Consider the following 22822-nt stretch of genomic DNA (forward strand, 5'->3'; position numbering starts at 1 on the left):
CCGCCTCGTAGCGGCGCTCGCCGGTGTCGCACAGATGCCGCGAGCGGCTCGAGAAGGCGGGGAGCGTCGCGTGCGACTCGTCGCCGCCGACCCGGCGAAACTTCGCGCGCCCAAACAATTTGAAGCCAACTCAGGGGCGCCGCAATGTGACTCGCTCTGCGAGGGTCGGCCATTCTCCTGGCGCCGGGAAACCGCGGGACTTTCATCCCAGAGACCCTTCGGATGAAAACCCGTCGTGCCGGGCAATCCCCCGCCAGGACGCTACGTGCGCGCGCTGCAGGTGCGTGCTCGGTGTGGGGGGGCACGGGGGAGTCGAGGCAATGGCAGAGTTGCTCCGAGACCGTGGCACCACAGCGGATCGGGAATTGCGTTGAAATCCGGCTCACGCAAAAGCACAAAAGGGGCGACCCAACGGGGCCCAGAAATCAAATCGATTCGCCGAGTTGACAAATGTGCACATCGCCCCGGGGATGGCAACTGACAGTCGAGTACGGAAAATCGTGATGTGCACCGATTCTGTTTATGTGCGACACAACTTCACGCCACATGGTCCCACTGGGAAAGACGGTGGCATAAGTAAATACAAAAACGAACCAGTAAACCATTGGTGATTGATCAAAGCTATGAAGGCAATGATCCAGGAAAATTATATTATGATGCTGTGGTAAAAGGTAATAAGTTACTCTAAAGTGCATGGCCATGGAAACGTTGGTAATGATAAGGAAAAAGTCTGAAATATGTTGACGTGTAAATCAGCAAATCAAATTAAATCCACAGAGGAGGGAAAGGATCCCAAGCATGCGACACTCAGAACCAAAAGTGGCAGAGACTCGGCCGAGAGAGTGGAGAGAGAGAGAGGAAGATACTTTTCAGGACTTTATTTCCACTAAAAAACTAACAAAAAAACATTACAGCAAAAAAACACCAAAATTGAAAATCAATAAAACATCAAACTCTTAACAGCGGTATGTGCATGAAATACAAATGGCACCGGGATAGAGGCTGTGGAAACGAGACGGTGCACGGACATCTCCATGTGCAGCAAAGTTGTTCAAGGGTTTTTTTATTTTATAAAGAATCAAATGTTTTGACATCAGAATGCGATGTGAACAATATACATTTTTCTCCCCTACATTTTCAAAACGAAATGGCGTTGACATGTCAAACACCTGAATTCGTCTTTTCAAGGATTCTGTTGTCGTAGCTACGTATGCAGTCTGCAAGTTTTTTTCTGTGGGCACGTGCAAATATTGTCTGGGTACATGAAAAATTCCTTTGAAAATGTGTCCTAGACTATATATATTTGTAAGTTAATAAAAGTAGAATTGAAACATTAGCACAATGTAGATTTGTATATTGGTTTAATACAATTTATATTTTTACTTAGAATACTTTAGCCATGCAATAGACTAAATATAATGCTTGTGTTTTAAAATAAAAAAATATATTTACTAGGATTAAAGTTGCACGAAAGATTTTATAAAATCTGAGGCTTGGAGAATTGCATGCTGGGAATTAAATTGAGACAGAAAGGGGTTAATGCATGGCTTGCAGAGCAGTCGCACGTTACAGAGATCATTGACAAAACAGAATGCGATGTGAACAATATATATTTTTCTGCGCTACATTTTCAAAACGAAATGGCATCGACATGTCAAACACCTGAATTAGTTTTTTCTTCAAGGATTCTGTTGTCGGTTTTCATTAAAGTGCAATGACAGGGTGACACCTGCTGACATCACAGGGTGACACCTGCTGACATCACAGGGTGACACCTGCTGACATGACAGGGTAACACCTGCTGACATCACAGGGTGACACCTGCTGACATCACAGGGTGACACCTGCTGACATGACAGGGTGACACCTGCTGACATCACAGGGTGACACCTGCTGACATCACAGGGTAACACCTGCTGACATCACAGGGTGACACCTGCTGACATCACAGGGTGACACCTGCTGACATCACAGGGTGACACCTGCTGACATGACAGGGTGACACCTGCTGACATGACAGGGTGACACCTGCTGACATGACAGGGTGACACCTGCTGACATCACAGGGTGACACCTGCTGACATCACAGGGTGACACCTGCTGACATGACAGGGTGACACCTGCTGACATGACAGGGTGACACCTGCTGACATGAAAGGGTGACACCTGCTGACATGACAGGGTGACACCTGCTGACATCACAGGGTGACACCTGCTGACATCACAGGGTGACACCTGCTGACATGACAGGGTGACACCTACTGACATGACAGGGTGACACCTGCTGGCCTGGCAAGGGGTTCACAGGTACGGCCACAGAGGTAACAACCAATCAGGGAAGGAGGCGCATCTGGGGCAAAGGCAACAGGTGGGGCTAGCCGAGTTACTCCGGTAACCTGCTCGAAAGGTTCCACGAGAGGGCGTGGCCGGAGGCGGGGCCTAGCCACGCCTCTGGCCACGCCCTCTCGTGTAACCTGCTCCAAGGTTTCACGAGAGGGCGTGGCCGGAGGCGGGGCCTAGCCACGCCTCTGGCCACGCCCAGTCCACCTTGATGGTCCGGCCCCATAGCTGCAAGTTGATTCGAAGGAGCTTCCGCCGGGCCATGGCGGCCGCATGATGGCTCCGGTACTCGATGAACGCGTAGCCTCGGTTGAGGGTTTTGTCCCGGTAACAGACGCTCATCGTGACGTCCACCACGCCCTCCGTGGCACCGCTCATCGCCATCATCACCTCCGCTTGCTTCTTGTCCTTTGGCAGCCCCCCAATGAAGAGGTGGCGATTGTCCACGCTGAAGTGGACTCCAATGCGGCGTCCGGGACGGATCTCGAATTTGTTGAGTTTCTTGACGGCATCCGTGGCTTGGGCGAGCGTCGCGTAGGTAGCGAACGCATAGCCGCGGGTCTCTCCGCTATAATCCATCATGAGGCGGAGGTGGTAGAGCTTCCCCACCATCTCCAGCACGGGCACCAGCTCATCCTCGTAGAGGTCGCGCGGGATCCCCCCCAGAAACACCTCGCAGCCACGGGCTGCGAGGTGTTTCTTCGGACCGCCGCCAGTCGGGCGGCGGTCCGAACTTCCTCTGTCTGCTCTCCTGGACGATGCTGTACCCCGTGCGCAACATGAGGTCCAGCAGGACCTTCATGCAGGCCATGCCGAGCACCGATGGTTTGGCTACTACGGTGGTGCTGGGGCAGCGCCTTGGGGCCCGGTGGAGCCCTTGACACTCCGCGCGGTCGCCTCGTGCCGACAAAGCCACGGGGGGAATCAGCTCCTGAAAAGCCAAATCCCCGGCAGGAACTCGCTCGGCCCAAACCTACAGGCCAGCAGTGAAGAGAGGAAGAGAGAGAGAGTGGAGACGGATGGAGAAAGAGAGACGCGTTTGTTCTGTCCATGGGCCTAAATGTGACGTTAGCGTAGCCTGTGCAGTATGCATACAGCGCTTTTGTCAATCCACTGCTCGATGAAGCCCTCCCCCACATTGCGCAGAGGAAACAAGAAACACAAACTCACACGGTTCCCGGCATGCGTTTGTTTGTCCTCGGAAATGTTCACCGAGCGATGAGTTTGCGTTTCGAGCGGCGTTTGACTTCGCGCGGTGAACTTCGCCCGTGATGACATCACTGGGCACGACAGGAGAGGTCGGCACTGACTTTTAGCGCCGTTTTTTTTCTCCCCATCCAATAGTCCATGAGACGCTTCAAAATGAGACCGTTTTGCCGGTATCAAAGTATGACAAAATAAGAATAGATTTGATCCTTTTTTGGCAATAAACCGTCTTCAATGAATCTTAAGATCTGTTTTATTGCCAGAAAGGATACAACCTATTCATATTTTTTCATAGCCCATGAGATGTCTCCTTTGTCGGTACCACGTGAGGTGGCCTAAATTGAGCAGTTTCAATTTCTCTACGTGGCCAGTGATAAACAAATGCAATAAGTGAGACTATCAAGTAATTTACTTTCATTTTCCATCCAAATAAATGGGTACGACTTAAGTTTTGCTACCTTAGGTGGTACCGAGTTCTGCTCTGGACCATGAGTGGGCCGTTTAATCAATTTTGGCCAGTTTTCAACATTGTTAGGTCCCTAACAGCAACAGAGCTGTTGTACTACAATTGTGTTCATATTGGATCATCTTTACAACAGAGCAGACATGCAGACAGAGCTAATGCTTAATGCTTTCAAACCCTCATTGTTGAAATGTGAGTTTACTTGCAAATGGAAGCACAGTCCCAAATCATGACCGCAGAATGGTTGGAGCGAGTTGTTGGGGAGGGTGGTGGGTCTGGGGTTGAATTGCCATCATCAAAGCAGCACACGCCCCCCACCTTATGAACCACACAGAGTAATCACGCGAGCCAGACGTTGTATAGAAATGATTATTGTTGTTAGTGTAGCGTTCACCAAAACGATCCAGCATATGTTTTATTTGGTCACGCCATTCATATTCAGATATTCATTTTGCTTGTGTTTCAGAGTGGGCCGATTCATCTTTGATCTCATGAAGATGCCAAATCGCAAATAGGTTTTGATCAAGTTGCTAAAAGGATACAATTTTTAAATGGATATTTTAAATCAATGGAGTGCATGTTTTACAATTCACGCAGCTCAATAACGAAATAAATTATATCGCATGGTTTTAATTAAGTAAAATATTTTATATATATGAATTTATAAATGTGTCATGAATTATGGTGATGAATTTTGATTTGACCATCTCTTAAATAACCGCAGTTATAATTAGAGCTGGGATATCATCATATTTCTCAAGTCGTCGATCACTCAACCAAATATATCGGTTTCATTACTCGACAAATTGGAAAATAATTAGTTTTTTTTTAAAATGTGTCCGCATATGTGCCACTGGATGGGAGGTTATGGGCGCGGCATAATCAGTTGTATCATGCTGGGCGTGGCTTGTAGGGGGTTTCCTACCTTCGGGAAGCGTGACGCTGAAACGGTCGCTGTTTTTTAATCCACCCGAGTTACTGACCACGCGTTCCTCTGGTTAAGGAACCTTCACGCAAACTGCGGTCATCCTCGCAGTGCCTTTTGGCTCAGCCACCGAACAAAGACGGTCACGGTGTCGCACGCTGTCAGGTGTGTTTCTGCAGCCGCCTGGAATACTTTTTATTACTATATTAGGAAGCCACTGGAGCTATGCACATTCACATCTAGATTTAAAACTCATTTCTTTAGAACTGCTTTTTGTGTTCTAAGCTCTTTCGGTAAAGTCATGTTGAAGGGAAACAATAAAATAATAAAATATATAAAACACAATAAAAATTCTCACGACGTTTCGACCATAACACAAACGGTCATCATGATTTTTATTGTTTTATATATATTTTATTACTTTATTGTTTCCCTTCAACGTGACTTTACCGAAAGAGCTAAGAATATGAATTTCTGCAGTCACGAAAGCTTTAAATCAAAATGTAACTGCTTTGTGTTTAGTCTTTCGTCCTTCCCCCACATCTCTGATTGGCACGGTTAACTACCGTACAGCGTGAAAGAAGTTCAACAACATACATGCACACAAAAGTTATAAGTCAATTCACATAATCGACTAATCATATCAGCTCCTAGCTATATTGCACTCTTTGTAGGTGAGTAGGTCGGTAGCTGCACTACTGTTGTGACATTGCCTACACGATTAACTCTGCGGTGGCGAATAGCGTGAATGGTGTGTGTGTGTGATAATTATACATGACGACAGTGGTGTAGCTTGTACAGAATAAGTTAACACGATTTTTAATTTAGAGAGCATCTACATGCAACCGAATCTCACGACGCTATACCACAACAGACGCGTGCACCTAACCGGTAACAACGAGGCGTGATATTTGTCCGGTATTTTAAGAGAGAGACGGCCATAGGCAGAGAAGAGGAGGAAATGTATTTAGCTTGGACGTGGACAGATGGTTGAGGGAAGTAAGTTCCAGATCTTGGAGGCAGCAAGAGGAGAAGGCGAAGCAAAAGACGAACCGAGGGTTGACCTCTACACAAGGAGAAGGTCAACTCGCTGCTTCGATCAGAAACCTTCGGCTCCTGCGGCGCAGAGCGCACAGAGGCGGTGCCTGGTGTAAGAGGGGAGATGAGGCTTGCACGTTGGAACCGGCGACAGTTGAATCCATATTCAGAGACGTTCGATTTGTGTACAGGATACATCACGTGAGAGCCCGGAGTGCAGCGGAGGGGGGCGAGGCTGATTCATTCGGCCTCAGAGGAACGCCGTGACCCTCAACCGGTCCGTCATCAGTCTCAGCCGTGGTCTATCCGCTGCGGGGTGAAGGGCACCCCCCTTGTCAGTCGCTCTCGGTACTGCAAGGGCCACGTTACACTTCACTCCTGCGTCATGAAGCGATCCCGTAGCTCCGTCTCTACACGGGCTGGGCCAGACGTGGGCAAAGGACGGCCCGTTGGGCTTTTTAATCCGGCCTGCCGAACTTGTCCAAATATTATTATTGTTTTTGTTGTTAAATTAAATTTTACCTTTCTCCTGTAATGCCCCCGTTTCCCAGATTAGACGGCGCACTTTGACCGGGAGTGCGGTAATTGTTTTGGGCGCAGGCCTCAGACGTTTTCGTGATGTTTGATCAGTCACGTTACGACACGTTTTTGTGTCGTTCATGTTCATGCAATTTGTTAAAATTGCCTTGCAAATGAACGCTCCGTCCGTCTGTTCCTGGCCCGGCACCCTCTTGTCAAATTTTAGAACCCATTGGTGGCACCGTGAGTCAAGAAATCTGCCCAACCCTGGGTTGGACTCTCGGGCGCGTTCTGCGTTCCTCTGGCTGCCACTCGGACTGGAAGAGTCACACTCCGACTCGGTGCATCACACAGCCTTGAGAACAACGTTTAAACTATATTCTTAGCTCTTTCGCTAAAGTCACGTTGAAGGAGAAACAATAAAATAATATTGTTTTATAAATATTATGAGACCTCCTTTGCCAGTAACAAGATATAGGAATAGGTTTTACCCTTTTAACTGGCACAAAAACTGACACCTTTATTCAAGGCATGATGTTTGCAATAACCACAACACAAGCAGTCAAAATGCAAACAAAAAAGACAACTCTGATAATAATATTGGCACTGTCCTTGAATTTGATTGGTCCACACCCGAGACGGCTTTTCTTAGAGCCCAGTCTCCACTGGTGTTGGACCAGAAGACGCCAAAATTCAAGGACAGTGCATATTATTATCAGAGTTGTCTTTTTTGTTTGCATTTTGACTGCTTGTGTTGTGGTTATTGCAAACATGATGCCTTGAATAAAGGTGTCAGTTTTTGTGTCAGTTAAAAGGGTAAAACCTATTCCTATATGTTTTATATATATGTTATTATTTTATTGTTTCTCTTCAATGTGACTTTACCTGAAAGAGCTGAGAATATGAATTACTGCAGTCACGAAAGCTTTAAATCAAAATGTAACGTTTAAACTATTTCGTGGAAGTAAGTTGTTTTTGCTCTTGTCAGTAGGCGCATCTCTACACCTTGCAATGTCCTGCAACTGGCGGCGGCCTTGGGCTGCGGTCGTCTTTGCAACAGAGCTGCACTAAGCTCAGTGGGCCTCTTCAGCAGCTGCTGAGACTCAAGTCTGTAACGTGGATGAAGCAGCGGTGCAGTGGTTAGAACACTGAGCCATGACCCCATCCACCTGAGTTTAACTCCCACAATGGATAACATCAGTGGCCAATTACATAGGAACCTTGCCCTGTTCTGTCCCACCCGACATCCCCACCACCACCACCAACATCAACATCACCACCACCACCAACATCATCACCACCACCGCCATCATCACCACCAACATCACCACCAACATCACCACCACCAACATCTCCACCACCGCCAACATCACCACCACCAACATCACCACCACCAACATCACCACCAACATCACCATCACCACCACCACCAACATCACCACCACCAACATCACCACCACCACATCACCACCACCACCAACATCACCACCACCAACATCACCACCACCAACATCACCACCACCAACATCACCACCATCAACATCATCACCACCAACATCACCACCAACATCACCACCACCATCGCCACCACCAACATCACCACCACCACCAACATCACCACCACCACCAACATCACCACCATCACCATCACCACCACCACCATCACCACCACCAACATCACCACCACCACCATCACCACCAACATCACCATCACCACCACCACCACCAACATCACCATCAGCACCAACATCACCACCACCAACATCACCACCACCAACATCACCACCACCACCAACATCACCAGCACCACCAACATCACCATCACCACCACCAACATCACCACCAACATCACCACCACCAACATCACCACCAACATCACCACCACCACCAACATCACCACCAACATCACCACCACCAACATCACCACCACCACCAACATCACCACCACCACCAACATCACCACCACCAACATCACCACCACCATCAACATCACCACCAACATCATCACCACCACCAATACCATCACCATCACCACCACCACCACCACCAACATCACCACCACCAACATCACCACCACCAACATTACCACCACCAACATTACCACCACTAACATCACCACCAACATCACCACCACCATCACCACCACCAACATCACCACCACCAACATCACCACCATCACCACCATCACCACCACCACCAACATCACCACCACCAACATCACCACCACCAACAACACCACCACCAACAACACCACCAACACCACCAACATCACCACCAACATCACCACCACCAACATCACCACCACCATCATCACCACCACCACCACCACCAACATCCCCACGACCACCAACATCACCACCATCACCACCAACATCACCACCACCACCAACATCACGACCACCACCAACATCACCACCACCACCATCACCACCATCACCACCACCATCACCACCAACATCACCACCACCATCACCACCACCAACATCATCACCACCAACATCACCACCACCAACATCACCACCACCAACATCACCACCAACACCACCACCATCACCACCACCACCAACATCACCACCACCACCATCAACACCACCACCACCACCAACATCACCAACATCACCACCACTAACATCACCATCACCACCACCAACATCACCACCACCACCACCATCACCACCACCAACATCACCACCACCACCACCATCACCACCACCAACATCACCACCACCAACATCACCACCACCATCACCACCACCATCACCACCACCATCACCACCACCATCACCAACACCAACATCACCACCAACACCACCACCATCACCAACATCACCACCACCACCATCACCACCACCACCAACATCACCAACATCACCACCACTAACATCACCATCACCACCACCAACATCACCACCACCATCACCACCACCAACATCACCACCACCATCACCACCACCACCATCACCACCACCAACATCACCACCACCACCAACATCACCACCACCATCACCACCACCAACATCACCACCAACATCCCCACCACCACCATCACCACCAACATCACCACCACCAACATCACCACCAACATCACCACCACCACCAACATCAACACCACCAACATCACCACCAACATCCCCACCACCACCAACATCACCACCACCATCACCACCACCAACATCACCACCAAAATCACAATCACCACCAACATCACCACCACCATCATCACCACCACCATCACCACCACCATCACCACCACCACCACCACCATCAACATCACCACCATCACCACCACCATCACCACCACCACCATCACCACCAACATCACCACCACCATCACCACCATCACCATCACCACCATCACCACCACCACCAACAACACCACCACCAACATCACCACCACCACCAACATCACCACCACCAACATCACCACCATCACCATCACCACCATCACCACCACCACCACCAACAACACCACCACCAACATCACCACCACCACCATCACCACCATCACCACCACCAACAACATCACCACCAACACCACCAACATCACCACCACCAACACCACCACCATCACCACCACCACCATCAAAGACAAACTATAGAGATGCCCCCCCCCCACCGTACGAGCCCTGGAACGAGACCCTTGGGGGGCGAGCCGCTGTTCAGTCTCCAGCAGCAGCAGCTGCCGCCGTGTGGCGCACGATGGGGTGACCAAGCGCCTGAGCGCGCGCCCGCCTTTGTCTCCCCAGCGAGCCCCAGGCGGCCAACATCGCCACCCTGGGCCGGGTGAGCAATCTAGCCGAGACCGGCGACACTCCCGGGGACCAGGCCTCACTACGGCACTTACCGGCGCAAAGCTCCGTAGGTGTCTGGGGGAGGGGTCTTGATGAGGTTACACACGAAACTGTTTCCTAGTGCGCTGGTGGAAGAGGAGGTCGCTTATGTCCGACGTTCCGTGTCACTACCACGGACGGGTGACTTGCGCGCGTGCCTGTGATCGCGTCAGAGGCCTTATCTTGACGCTTTCAGAAAACGTAGCGCGGATAGGCGATCACGTGTTTAGCGAGGCTGAGATTCCGTAGAACTGATAAGCACTGCCCGTAGACTCAGCACTGCCCATAGACTCATCACTGCCCATTCACTAGGAGACAGAAAACCCCAATAAGCTGAAATAGAAACCGAATAAACTTAGAGAGAAACCCGCGAAACGTAAAAAGCTATTGAATGCATGGCTGTGTGTGCTGCTTTGCATTGTCGTAGCTACGTATGCAGTCTGCAAGTTTTTTTTTATGTGGGCACGTGCAAATATTGTCTGGGTACATGAAAATATTTCTTTGAAAATGTGTCCTAGACAGTATATTTGAAAGTTTGTGAGTTAATAAAAGTAGAATTAAAACATTAGCACAATGTAGATTTGTATATTGTCGGGTAGAAATGTATTTATGATCTAATATTGGTTTAATAACATTTATATTTTTACTTAGAATACTTTGCAATGCAATAGACTTAATACAATCACAACTTTGTCTTTTATATATATTTGGAGATGCAGTGAAAAACTTTCCCAAAATTCATCACACGGTTTCAGTTTTTTGATTTTCAGTTTTATTTATTTTGGTTATAGTCCCGTGAGCCATTCGGCTCTTGAATCGGGTGCAACCACAACAAGCAAAAAAACAAAAACACGACCAAGAAAAACATCTTACAGTGACTCTGTGTGACTGTGCAAACAACACTGTCATGGCACGCAATGAGAGGGCAAATGTCATAAATATTCCTGTAAGCCCTCGCATCTTCAACATTAATGTTGCCATAGAAACGTTGTGGGGTGTTTTGCTTAATTTAAAAAAAAAGAAAAATTATTATCTGTTATTTTTATTTTATTTTCTATCTACGTGACTTTACCGAAAGAACCAAGAATATTAATTCCTGCAGTCACCAAAGTTTTAAGTCAAAACATTCACACACGTTGACAAAGCCTCACCTTGTGTTGTTGTGGGCAGGTCGCTTCTGATAACAAGAGCGGTATAGGAACTCAAGCGGGCTTGGCCTGCTAACAAAAGAAAATAAAAACTGCGTGAATATTTACAATAAAACAAAGTTACAAAGTAACCAGCCGGGTGAAGACAAATTAAACTTAAGCGAGATAATTAAAGTGAATGCAATCAGGCGAGGGCAGGAGGCAAGGCCCCGCGTGGCTAGGCCCCGCGATGTAAAGTTCCAACCTGGACATCGATTCCCATGCTCGCTGCTACTCAACTGACATCCCTACGAGAGAGAGCGAGGTTCTACCTTGGTAAACAACAACAACCACCACCACCACAACCACCACCACCATGATAATTTCTCACCTCGGATTTCAGTGCAAGCGCGGATCGGCAGCCTCCTGTTACCTAGCGACGTCACGCGGGTAAGCAAGTAACATGACGCCACTTCCGGGGTAAGAGACACGCCCCTCCCACAATGAGCGGCTCTGTAACTGAATAAATTATGTTAATGAGCCCGGCCCAATGTCGAGGGAAAGGGCGTGGCTGCTGAACCCGTCGCAATAAACTCGCGACGGCTTCAACGAACACATTATGTTAATGAACCGCCAGTCACTGGGCGTAGCTTTGCCCAAATAAGGATTGCCACTGGAACGATATCGGCAGTGACCCAAGCGGAGGTGACGTCACGATCAAGTAGCGCGGTGGACGGGGTTGGGGGAGTGTGAATACCTTGGTGACACGACGTCACTAGCGAGGTACACCTCCCGCTGGCACTTCATGCCAATGAGGTCATGGGGATGGAGTTTAAGTTGATTTAGATTCATTTTCCATTGCCCCCTCCCTTGAGTGCGTGAACTCAGCAACAACAACGTGGACATTATTGTGTATACGTACACACTGTGTACACTTTGAGGCCACGTGAAGCGTCAAAGGCTCGCTGGAAGGAGGAAGTCGCGTGACAGACTCAGCAGTTGCGATGGGTTAACTGACGGATGGCTATCGATTAGAAATCACATATCCCCGAGTCTCACCTGTGAGTGGCACCGCCTCACGCTGTTGTGGATCCCCACGTGGCTCGGAGCCTCAAAAACTTCGTGACTCCTGGGTGGTGATACAAAGACAAAGATCCCCCGTGTAGCCTTAACAGACTGTTGGGGCAAGTGCTGTTAGCAAGTAGCAGCACCACCTATGAAGGCCGGAATGGTACACGAAGGGAGTGGGTGGCCAGCACCGTGCCCGACCGCCTTTGTCTCCCCAGTAATGATGTTTGCACACCACACCGGGTACTCACTTGAGGCTGAGTCGACCTAGGGGAGGCCCAGAACCGGTTCAAATAATCGTCACTGGGTGTTGGCTGTCGTTATGTTCGTAGAGCAGCGTACTAACCGCTGGACTACCGCCGAACACGTTACACACACACAGTATACACACACACGGTGCACACACACACACGGTACACACACACGGTACACACACACGGCGCACACACACACACACAGTACACACACACGCACAGTACACACACGCACAGTACACACACACGCACAATCACACGGTACACACACAGTACACACACACACAGTACACACACACAGTACACACACATGCACAGCACACACACACACGCACAGTACACACACGCGGTACACACACACACAGTACACACACACACACAGTACACACACACACAGTACACACACACACAGTACACACACGGTGCACACACACGCACGACACACACGCACAGTACACACACACGCACAGTACACACACACACAATACACACACACAGTACACACACAGTACACACACGTATGCACGGCACGCCCACACTCCTTCAGTCACGTGACTAAGGTTGACGCGCCGCCCCGTCTCCCGAGGTGACCTCTTGGCTCTCTCATCTCTCCTCGACACGTAGATTCATTTCTTACTCTTACCTAGAAACGTCATTGTCTGTCTGTCTCTGTGGACGCAACTTGCGAGGAATTGTACTCACACACTGTGGGGTTTACGTTTCAAATAAAGTGCCCAGATACCACGCGATAAGCCCCGTGGTGAGCCAGTGCTATTCCTATTTCCAATCCGTCAACGTGAAAGTAGTAAAATTAACAATTTATTACCAATCTCCACATATATTAAAGGCAAAGTTGTGAATGTGTGTCTGTTCAAAATGTTTAGCGTACTTCCCGACACGCACCAAGCTTGAAATTTGCCATGTGGGTAATTTCCAGACTGTACACCATGCAAACATAAAAATACACTTTTGTATATTTTTTGGGGGGGCGCGCAATGGATAAGCATGAAAACACCAAGATACATAGGACTTACTTTGATTAGAATCTTGGAATTGATTGTGTACATGTTGAAATTGTTAAATGAGCATTTTGAGCACACTGCTGTTTTAATAAATGTTCATGATTCTGAGAATATAAGTGTAATTCTGAGCATCATAATGACCATATTGGAATTATCATGAATGGGGGTTCAATTATTTTTATAATAGGAATGCGGTTTTGAGCATGACTATTGATATTTCGGACTCATTTATGACAAGAGATTCACGATTAAATTGCAATTTTGTTTTGCTCATCAATCAGGATACTGTTAATGATGCGCATGCCCATAAATTGTTGAAATTACTAGAAATGCAAGTTGTGTATACTCTCCAACCCCATTCCTCTACCTACCCATTCCCTTGACGGGCTCCGTGCCCACTTAAACCCATGACGATGGCGGTGATGATTCCACCTCTCGCTGTAACAATCAAAGCACCTCCAACTTCTGAATGCAAAGGTGCTGGGTTGGTGCAACGCCAAAACACATCGTCAACGCCGCTCCCAAGCCCGCCCTACGTCAGTTACATCGTTAGAATAAACCAAATAAAAAATTTCAGAGGAAACTAAAATTACATTACGCAATCCCCAAAGTCGCACGCGGTAGGCTACACAACTCGGAGAACGTCAGACTTCAAGACTTGCATCATCATCATTATTCTTCCTCTCCACAAGTCATCGCACGTCAATATTCAACAAGCTGCACACACGTGCAAGTCACCTCTCGACCCGCCACCTGCACAGTTAATGCGATCAGACCCGGTGGTCAAATTAAAATTGTGTCGTCTTTGGTGACGTATTACAATCGGTGTAATTTTAATGATGTACGTACAGCAAAAGCTGTACGTACATCGAATTATATCATTGACAACGGGGTCCGCTTTTGCGGTATCTGCGTGCGGTCTTTTAATTATATAGATACGTAGTCAGTTCATTAGTATGGGGTTCCTCTATAAGGAATTGTAATTGTAAAATGTATTACTTAATACGATTCCAGGCTGCACTTAGCTTGTAGAAGTCAGAGCAGTTAAAATGACTGTACATGTGTAGGTATAAAATAAATTTAAATAAATGTAATTTATTAAAAAATGTAATTTAACGTAGATATAAAATGAATTTAATTAAAATAAATGTAATTTATTAAAAATTTAATTTAATGTAGGTATAAAATAAAATAAATTTAAATAAATGTAATTTATATATAAAAAAAAAAAATTAAACGTAAGTATAAAATAAATTAAAATCAATTTGATTTATAAAAAATTTCAATTTAATTTAACGTATTTATGAAATTAAATTAAATTTATTACACATTTAAATAAAATTTTACGTAGGTATAAAATAAAATGAATTTAAATTATAAAAAAATATTCATTTATAAAAAAATTACGTAGGTATAAAATACATTTTAATTAAATTAATCAAAATTTCAAATTAAATTTAAGGTAGGTATAAAATGAAATGTAATTAAAATAAATAATAAATACATTTTCATTTCTACCTCCGTGACTTTACCGAAAGACGCAAAGAGTGTGGACCCACGTGACATCAGGGCTGTCCTAGTCTAGGCAAGGCCTCAGGGTGTACCGGGCCTTTCACAACAGCAGCAACAACAACGGTTCTCTTGAGAAAATGCTTTAAAAAATAAAGTCAACATAGCTTACCTTGACACTCGCAAACTTTAATGATTAAAATAATTAAAACACAACTAAACACTCACACGCACATGGGCACGCGGCGTTCAGCGTGTGGGGCATTAAAAATGGTAGCGTCCTCCCGCGATCTGATTGGTCGCCGCATGCCAAAGTGGGGAGGGGGGGAGAGCCAGCGATCCGATTGGTCGAGAGGCAAACCTGGGCGCGTCTCCGGCGATGGTGCGCAGCGATTGGTCAATGGTTGTCCTATGCTAATTTTGGTATGCTAATTAATTTGAATCTGTATGCTAATGTAGTTTATTTATCCATACTCATTAAGTTTATTATGTTTATCCTCAATTAGTTAAAAATTTATGCTCATTTAGTTAACATTCTATGATAGTATCGTTATATTTTTTATGCTATAACAGCAGTGCATACTGACTGTGGTGGTACCTGCTATTACAGTAGTACATACTGTGGTGGTACCTGTTATAATTACAGCAGTGCATACTGCTGTGGTGGTACCTGCTATGTTTACAGCAGGCATACTGACTAGTGGTACCTGCTATGATAACAGCAGGCATACTGACTAGTGGTACCTGCTATAATTACATCAGTGCATACTGACTAGTGGTACCTGCTTTCACTACAGCAGTGCATACTGACTGTGGTGGGACCTGCTAAGGTTACAGCAGTGCATACTGTGGTGGTACCTGCTTTCACTACAGCAGTGCATACTGTGGTGGGTACCTGCTAAGGTTACAGCAGTGCATACTGCTTAAATGCTTTATCACGTGTCGTGAATGTGATAGTTTCATCCCAGAAATGGTGCCCTTGACCAGCCCAGAGCAGACATTTCCCTTTGCCTTAGAACCTGAGGTGGCACAGCATTAGCAATTCCAAGTTCTTTATGTGACCAATAACAACGAATTATGTGGCAAGCATTTGAAATGAGTGGGTTATGACGTACTGTACTTCACTCTTATCGACCACTAACATAAGTCTGTGTTACTGGCGTTGTGCTGCCTTGGCTGGTACCAACTTCTTCTTTGACCACGTGGACCACGCGGATGAATGGTCTACGCGAGTCGAGCGACCGATGGAGAAGACTTATGGGGGCACGCGGCGGGAGACTCTCAGGCGAAATCGTGGAAGTAGCGTGACAGAGGCCACGAGTGGAGGATAGATGCATGCTGGCGAGACGTCGTCTTCAGTTTAATTTAAGTTTCACGTGTCAGGTGTAGAGCCCTGTGAGCCGTGCGGCCCTTGACTCGGGTGCAACCGCAACAAACAAAAACGTGAACATATTCATGTTGTGGGTCACTGTTGATGATGTGGGTCCCTACTGACGAGGTGAGTGTCCATATTCATGTTTTGGGTCACTGTTGACGATGTGGGTCCCTACTGATGAGGTGAGCGTACATATTCATGTTGTGGGTCGCTGTTGACGATGTGGGTCCCGATTGAAGATATGGGTCCAGATTAAAGAGGTGAGCGTCCCTTTTGATGTGGGTCTCTATTGACGAGGCGAGCATCCCTGTTGGCGATGTGGGTCCCTGATGACGATGTGGGTCCGTGTTAACGATGTTAGTACTGAATTGGTCCTCGTCTAATAGCCTATATGTTCTACCATATGTAAACCCATACGACAATAAATGTTACAATACATAGCATGTATAAGAATTCAAATTCATGTCAACCACCACTCACCCTCCCCTCGACTCACTCCCATGCTCAGCCCTCCACTAGGGTACCCCCCCCCCCCCCGCCCACACCGGTGGCAGAGGGCCTTGTTGGACCCAAGACACCTCTCCTTCTTTCCACAGAGCTACAAGACAATCAGAGTTTAGTCGTCCTTCACATCGTCAGCAAGATGGATGAGGTGAGCTAGGTCTGGCTGTGTGTGGCGCCGAGCGTGAAGATTTTCTTCTCTTCTGCAGCGTGCGTCCACGTCAACTTTCACCACCAAGCGCGCCCAGACTCCTCCACGGCTCCGCTGTCTCTCCTGCCCTCGTCCTCCTGCTTCCGCTCCGTCCGATCGCCCCCCTCTCCTCCCGCCCCTTGCCGTCTCTCTTCACACGCGCACTCCGACCTCCCTCGCCTTCCACGTCAGGAGGTACGCCCGAGATCATTCGTCCTGCCTGCACCAGCGGCGAGTGAGCGGGCTTATTTGTGCACCCACGGCCAATACCAGTGACAATTAGGGGCCGTCTGTGAATGACGTCACGCACCTAGGGGGGGCGGGGTCAGACATTTGTGACGATGTGACGAGGGGGGGGGGGTTTGAGAAATGTGACGTCACATCAAATTGCACAACTTTAAATATAAACACGTTCTAGTTAATTAAATATACTTTGTAATAAGTTTTCTACCTACAACATCAGAGTGCAGCGCCACATTAACTACGCACTACAACAATAGTTGAAAGCGATTTGAAGCATGTTTTATATATTTTTGGGGGGGGGGGGGGCAGAGCTTTGTGACGTCATATTTGAGGGGGAGGGGTCTGCCTTTAGTGTGACGTCGTGTGACGATGGGGGGGTCAAAATCCTCTAAAATCACGTGACGTCATTTAAGGTCGGCCCCTTACCTGAAGCAGTCCTGAGCGTCACTTAGGTGGACTCAGCCATAATTAAGGAGGTGGTGAGGTGGGTGGGGGTGCTAACATCAGAATTTGAGAGACGAGTGGCCAGCCGTGGTTCTGTCCACACCAGCCCCTGGTGTTGTTCCATTGCGACCCTCACCGGTGCTCGCTAACAGCGCACGCCCAGTGGGAGTCGATGAGTCCGTGGGTTTCTTTGCAGTTTGGGGACTAGTGCAGCACTAGTGTGTAGTAGTGTATAGTGTAGTGTATAGTAGTGTATAGTAGTGTAGTGTATAGTGTAATGTACAGTAGTGTATAGTGTAGTGTATAGTGTAGTGTATAGTAGTGTATGGTGTAGTGTATAGCTTAGTGTACAGTGTAGTGTATAGTGTAGTGTATAGTAGTGTAGTGTATAGTGTAGTGTATAGTAGTGTGTAGTGTATAGTGTAGTGTATAGTAGTGTATATTGTAGTGTATAAGTGTAGTGTATAGTGTAGTGTATAATAGTGTATTGTATAGTAGTGTAGTGTATAGTAGTGTATAGTGTAGTGTATAAGTGTATAGTGTAGTGTATAATAGTGTATATTGTAGTGTATAGCAGTGAATATTGTAGTGTATAAGTATATATAGTGTAGTGTATAATAGTGTAGTGTATAGTGTAGTGTATAGTGTAGTATAAAGTAGTGCATATTGTAGTGTTGTTGTATATGTGGGTGTGTGAAAATTGATGAAAAATAATTAAAATTAAATGAAATTTGAAATTTGCATAATTAATCCGAAATTATGCTAATTTGTGTACTTATGCGTGTAACTATGCTAATTAGAGAGGTAATCGTATTAATTTATACGAGTGGGTGTGGTTGTGTTAATGATAACCTTTATGATAATCAGGCCCCGCCTCGTTGACGAGGTGGGGTTATCAATCAGGATAACGCAATCAATCGTGTGCCGTTACGCTAGTGTCAATTCGGCCTCGTTGTCTAACTACGTATTATTGATCAGCATAATACAATGATTCTCGCTTTAACACTCCCCGAGTGTTCATTTTTTAGGTCCCAAGTTCATATCATTCGCTTTAAAGTTTAATGAGTGTGGATTGGTGTGTTTATAGTTTAGGTTCCCGAGTTCATATCTCGTCGCAGGATACAGATTTATGCAAAAATTCCAGGAAAGAATCACACGACCACTTCTGTATTAATCAATTTATTTTCTAATTAAACCTTAACTATAATATGTATGTGACTCTCAATCTCGGAACTTCAACACGGTATCCACACGGTATCAAGACAGTATCATCAACGACTGTACGATTTCACTTTGATAACACATGGACCCCGCATAAAGCGATTGCTGTTAGTGAGAGAGAGAGTCAGCACATGCCAACGCTATGCTACACAAAAGCTTATACATTATAATATGAACGATCATTATGCTTGAAATGGTCAGCACATTATCACAGGCGATTGATTAACATCCAACGGTATTCATATAAAAAGACAATCAAACAGTTATTATTTCCAAAGGCATAAATGTAACAACAGATCCACCGGACAGAATATAAGATTACCGAAATGGCTTAGTGTGAGGGTATGCGGCGGAACGTGTTATCTCACGGGAGATTAATTAATTAATTCGTGAATAAGATTGTATGATCAGAAAATCAGTTTAGCACGATTCCACCCCGGGAGCGTAGCTCCGTGGCGAAGGTGCCAAGGGTTAATTCGTATTGATGGATCGGTTGGTAACTTATGCGATTAGAAGTACAGTCCAAAACAAAATATTAAAGAGGAAAATTATGAATATACTTATAAATGTCAGACTGTTATCACACGATCGATGCTTCCACAGCCAGATGGTTCACGGACTTGAGTGTTCGCCTCTGGTTAAGGACCCGTGTATGTTTGAGTGATATGAATTGTTTTGAATAGTCAGTGTTTGGAATTAATTATTTGCGTTGCCATACGCTGAAGTTGGCATCGCTTGTAGAAGTAGCCTCGCTCCCTTTAGAGCGGTGAGGTGTGTGGGAGTGCGTCATACGAATCACCGCCCTCCTCCACGCAGCAGCCAGCCTCCGTCCACGGGGGAGAGTTGCTTGATCGCTCTCAGTGCTGCTCAGTGGACACCTCTCTCCACTGCTGGATGAGCTGCGCGATCACGCTCGTGCTGGTTCGCTGACAGCAGTTTCTCTCCGCTGTTGGATGAGCTGCATCGGCACGCTCCCTCTCTCTGGGTGGAGAACTCGAACGTGCTCGTTGCTGGTTTGCTGAAAGCAGGTTTTTCTCCACTGCTGGATGACTCAAGTCGCACGTGCTCTTGCTCTGGTTTGCAGAAGCTCTTGCTTGGTGCGTCGGTCGCTCTGCAGCTGGACTCAATGTAGAATCAGCAATACTCTGTCTTTCAGCTCTTGGAAATCACACTAGGTGACGCCTCACTACCCTGCGAGTCTTGCCAACGTCAGTGGGTAGCGACGGGGCCACTTTGGCTTCTGCTCGCCGCCCCCTGCTCTGCAGCTCGCCGGCTGGCGACCTGTTGCTCTCGTTCCCGATTGGAACTGCTCCTGAGCCGACCCACTGGTCGAACTCCCCGCGTTCCGACCTCCTCCGAGTCGAACTCCCCGAGTTCCGACCCCCCTGGTCGAACTGTTCCGAGTTGCTCCTCCGAGTCGAACTGTCTCCCGAGAGTCGACCCCCCGGTCGAACTCTGGTGAGCCGACCCCCCCCGGGTCGAACTCTGGTGAGCCGACCCACTCCTGTCGAACTGTTCCGAGTTGCTCCTCCGAGTCGAACTGTCTCCCGAGAGTCGACCCCCCGGTCGAACTCTGGTGAGCCGACCCCCCCCCCCCCGGTCGAACTCCGGTGAGCCGACCCACTCCTGTCAAACTGAGGTTTCAATGCTCAGGATCCTCTTTTTATGCCCAAAAATCCCTTCACTCGGATCCTGCCCACAAGGCGGGGTTTCTTTCGATTTTTGCTGTGTCAGGATTTGTTCGTATGTATCTGCGTCCGTGTGTGTGTCCGTACGTGTGTCAGTGTGTGTCCTTGTGCATCACCGACGGTATATTCCGTTGTCATACTCCTACCATAAAACCCACAAGTAAAACAATCAAATGTTATAAATTGTCTCGAAGGCGCCTCTCTGTCTGGGTGCACAACCTGGAGGGAGGGGCGATATTCCCTCCGACTCTCACCGACACACAAAGAAATGGTTAAAAAGTTTTAAGTTAACATTTCATTTCATCAGAGTTCCACAGTTATGATTCTGTATTAATCCAAGGTCTGGGTCAGCTTCCCGTTGTGGTGTTTGACTCGTTTTTCCCCAAGCGTATACACACTCCTACCCCGCGCTGCAGGTATACAAAGACGGCCGGGATCTCCCTTTCTCTCCGACCCTGGGTTTAACATCGCCCTTTGCTTACGTTGCAGTTTTGCTGTGCTCTTGCATTTCTTTTCCTCTCCACTCTTACTTTAACCCTGCTTATTATTTGCGTATGGGTGGAGGCTAGAGCATTTATGTTGACTTAGGAAAACCTGATTGTTATAGGCTTCGGGTCAAGTCGTATAGAAATTATTAAAATATGGAAATACATTTCATATTAAATTAATAGACGGGTGATGGTTACATTGACGTAGCTTGTGGCAGGGTTCAATTGAAGTGGGTGTGAAGATCAATAACTTTAGCCTACCCTGTCGTTGAATTCCGATTTTAAGTTACTTTAATAGTAATGTAGAACCAATCAGCTTTTTGACTGAACTATATCTAGGCTAACGCAAACTCCCAGTGACCCTGGCTTGGTGTGTTTACGTCAGCCCCTGGCAATTCGCTGTGCTCTGCTCTCTATCTGCTCCCTCTGACCCTGGGAGGGCTCTGAATGTCAAAATCGTGTTAGTGGGTCAAGGTGAATATGACCTCCACATGCCATGCTGAGGCCTGGTTTGGTGTTTTTATTCATTATTAAAATTAAAAGAAACAATAGAAATATGTATCTATATGTATTGAAAAATTACTTGTTAATATTAAGATGGAAAGGGGGCATATACAACATCCGCCCTTTTAAAAATGATCGGGGGTCATTTGGCCACAGGTCATTTTTAAAATTAAGAATATATGCACTTTTCCATCATGAATCATCAATATTACTCAAGTATTTTTTTCTTACAACGCGCGCACGTCACAACTTATGATTACATTTGAAATAAGAAAATAAATACTAAAAGGAAGGTAAAACAAGGGGAAATTGTTTTACTGGCTACATGTTATAGGAGAGGTCGTTATTCCATGTACCCACGTTCAATACTGTCCGCAATCAGAATACATTTTCGGGTTTGACCAGTGGGAAATTCAACAAAAATGCCAGCTGTCTGGTCTGGGAGTCCCCATGTATGGGTGTGGCTGTACCCATTTTAAGGCAATTTGTACCTGTGTTGTACTGATTGTTTCCAGGGATGCTGATGGTAGCACATTTTTTTTTTAGTGTTGGAGTTACCAGATATGAAGGAATGTGTCCTTGGAGAAGATCACTGATGCTTGTGCTACGCAACAAGTCTTTGGATCAACCATTGAATTGGCTGTCGAGTATTCTCTTCTTCGTACAGATCTCGGATTGCGAAACCCAATTCTTGGATTGTTAAGTTAACCATGGCGGAGTGCAGGTTAACGAGAACCACGGTGTCTCTCTGTCTTTCTCATGTTACCTCTCTGCCACCTTTGTACCAAGTCATTGATAACCTGACTGACTCTTTTAGTCAAGAGTGTATCATATCTCTCATGGCCAGGTATCTTAGAGTTACCTATG

General features: G+C 46.7%; 1 pseudogene; it reads right to left on the minus strand.

Annotated features, from left to right (window-relative positions):
- Positions 1-2189: 2189 nt before the first annotated feature.
- Positions 2190-11543, minus strand: LOC142917138 (putative RNA-binding protein 46 pseudogene; annotated as a pseudogene).
- Positions 11544-22822: the final 11279 nt, after the last annotated feature.

This window comes from Petromyzon marinus, unplaced genomic scaffold (genome assembly GCF_048934315.1).
Source record: "Petromyzon marinus isolate PM22_M1 ecotype Great Lakes invasive population unplaced genomic scaffold, UKy_Petmar_22M1.pri1.0 PM_G_Scaffold_42, whole genome shotgun sequence".
Taxonomy (NCBI): Eukaryota; Metazoa; Chordata; class Hyperoartia; order Petromyzontiformes; family Petromyzontidae; genus Petromyzon; species Petromyzon marinus.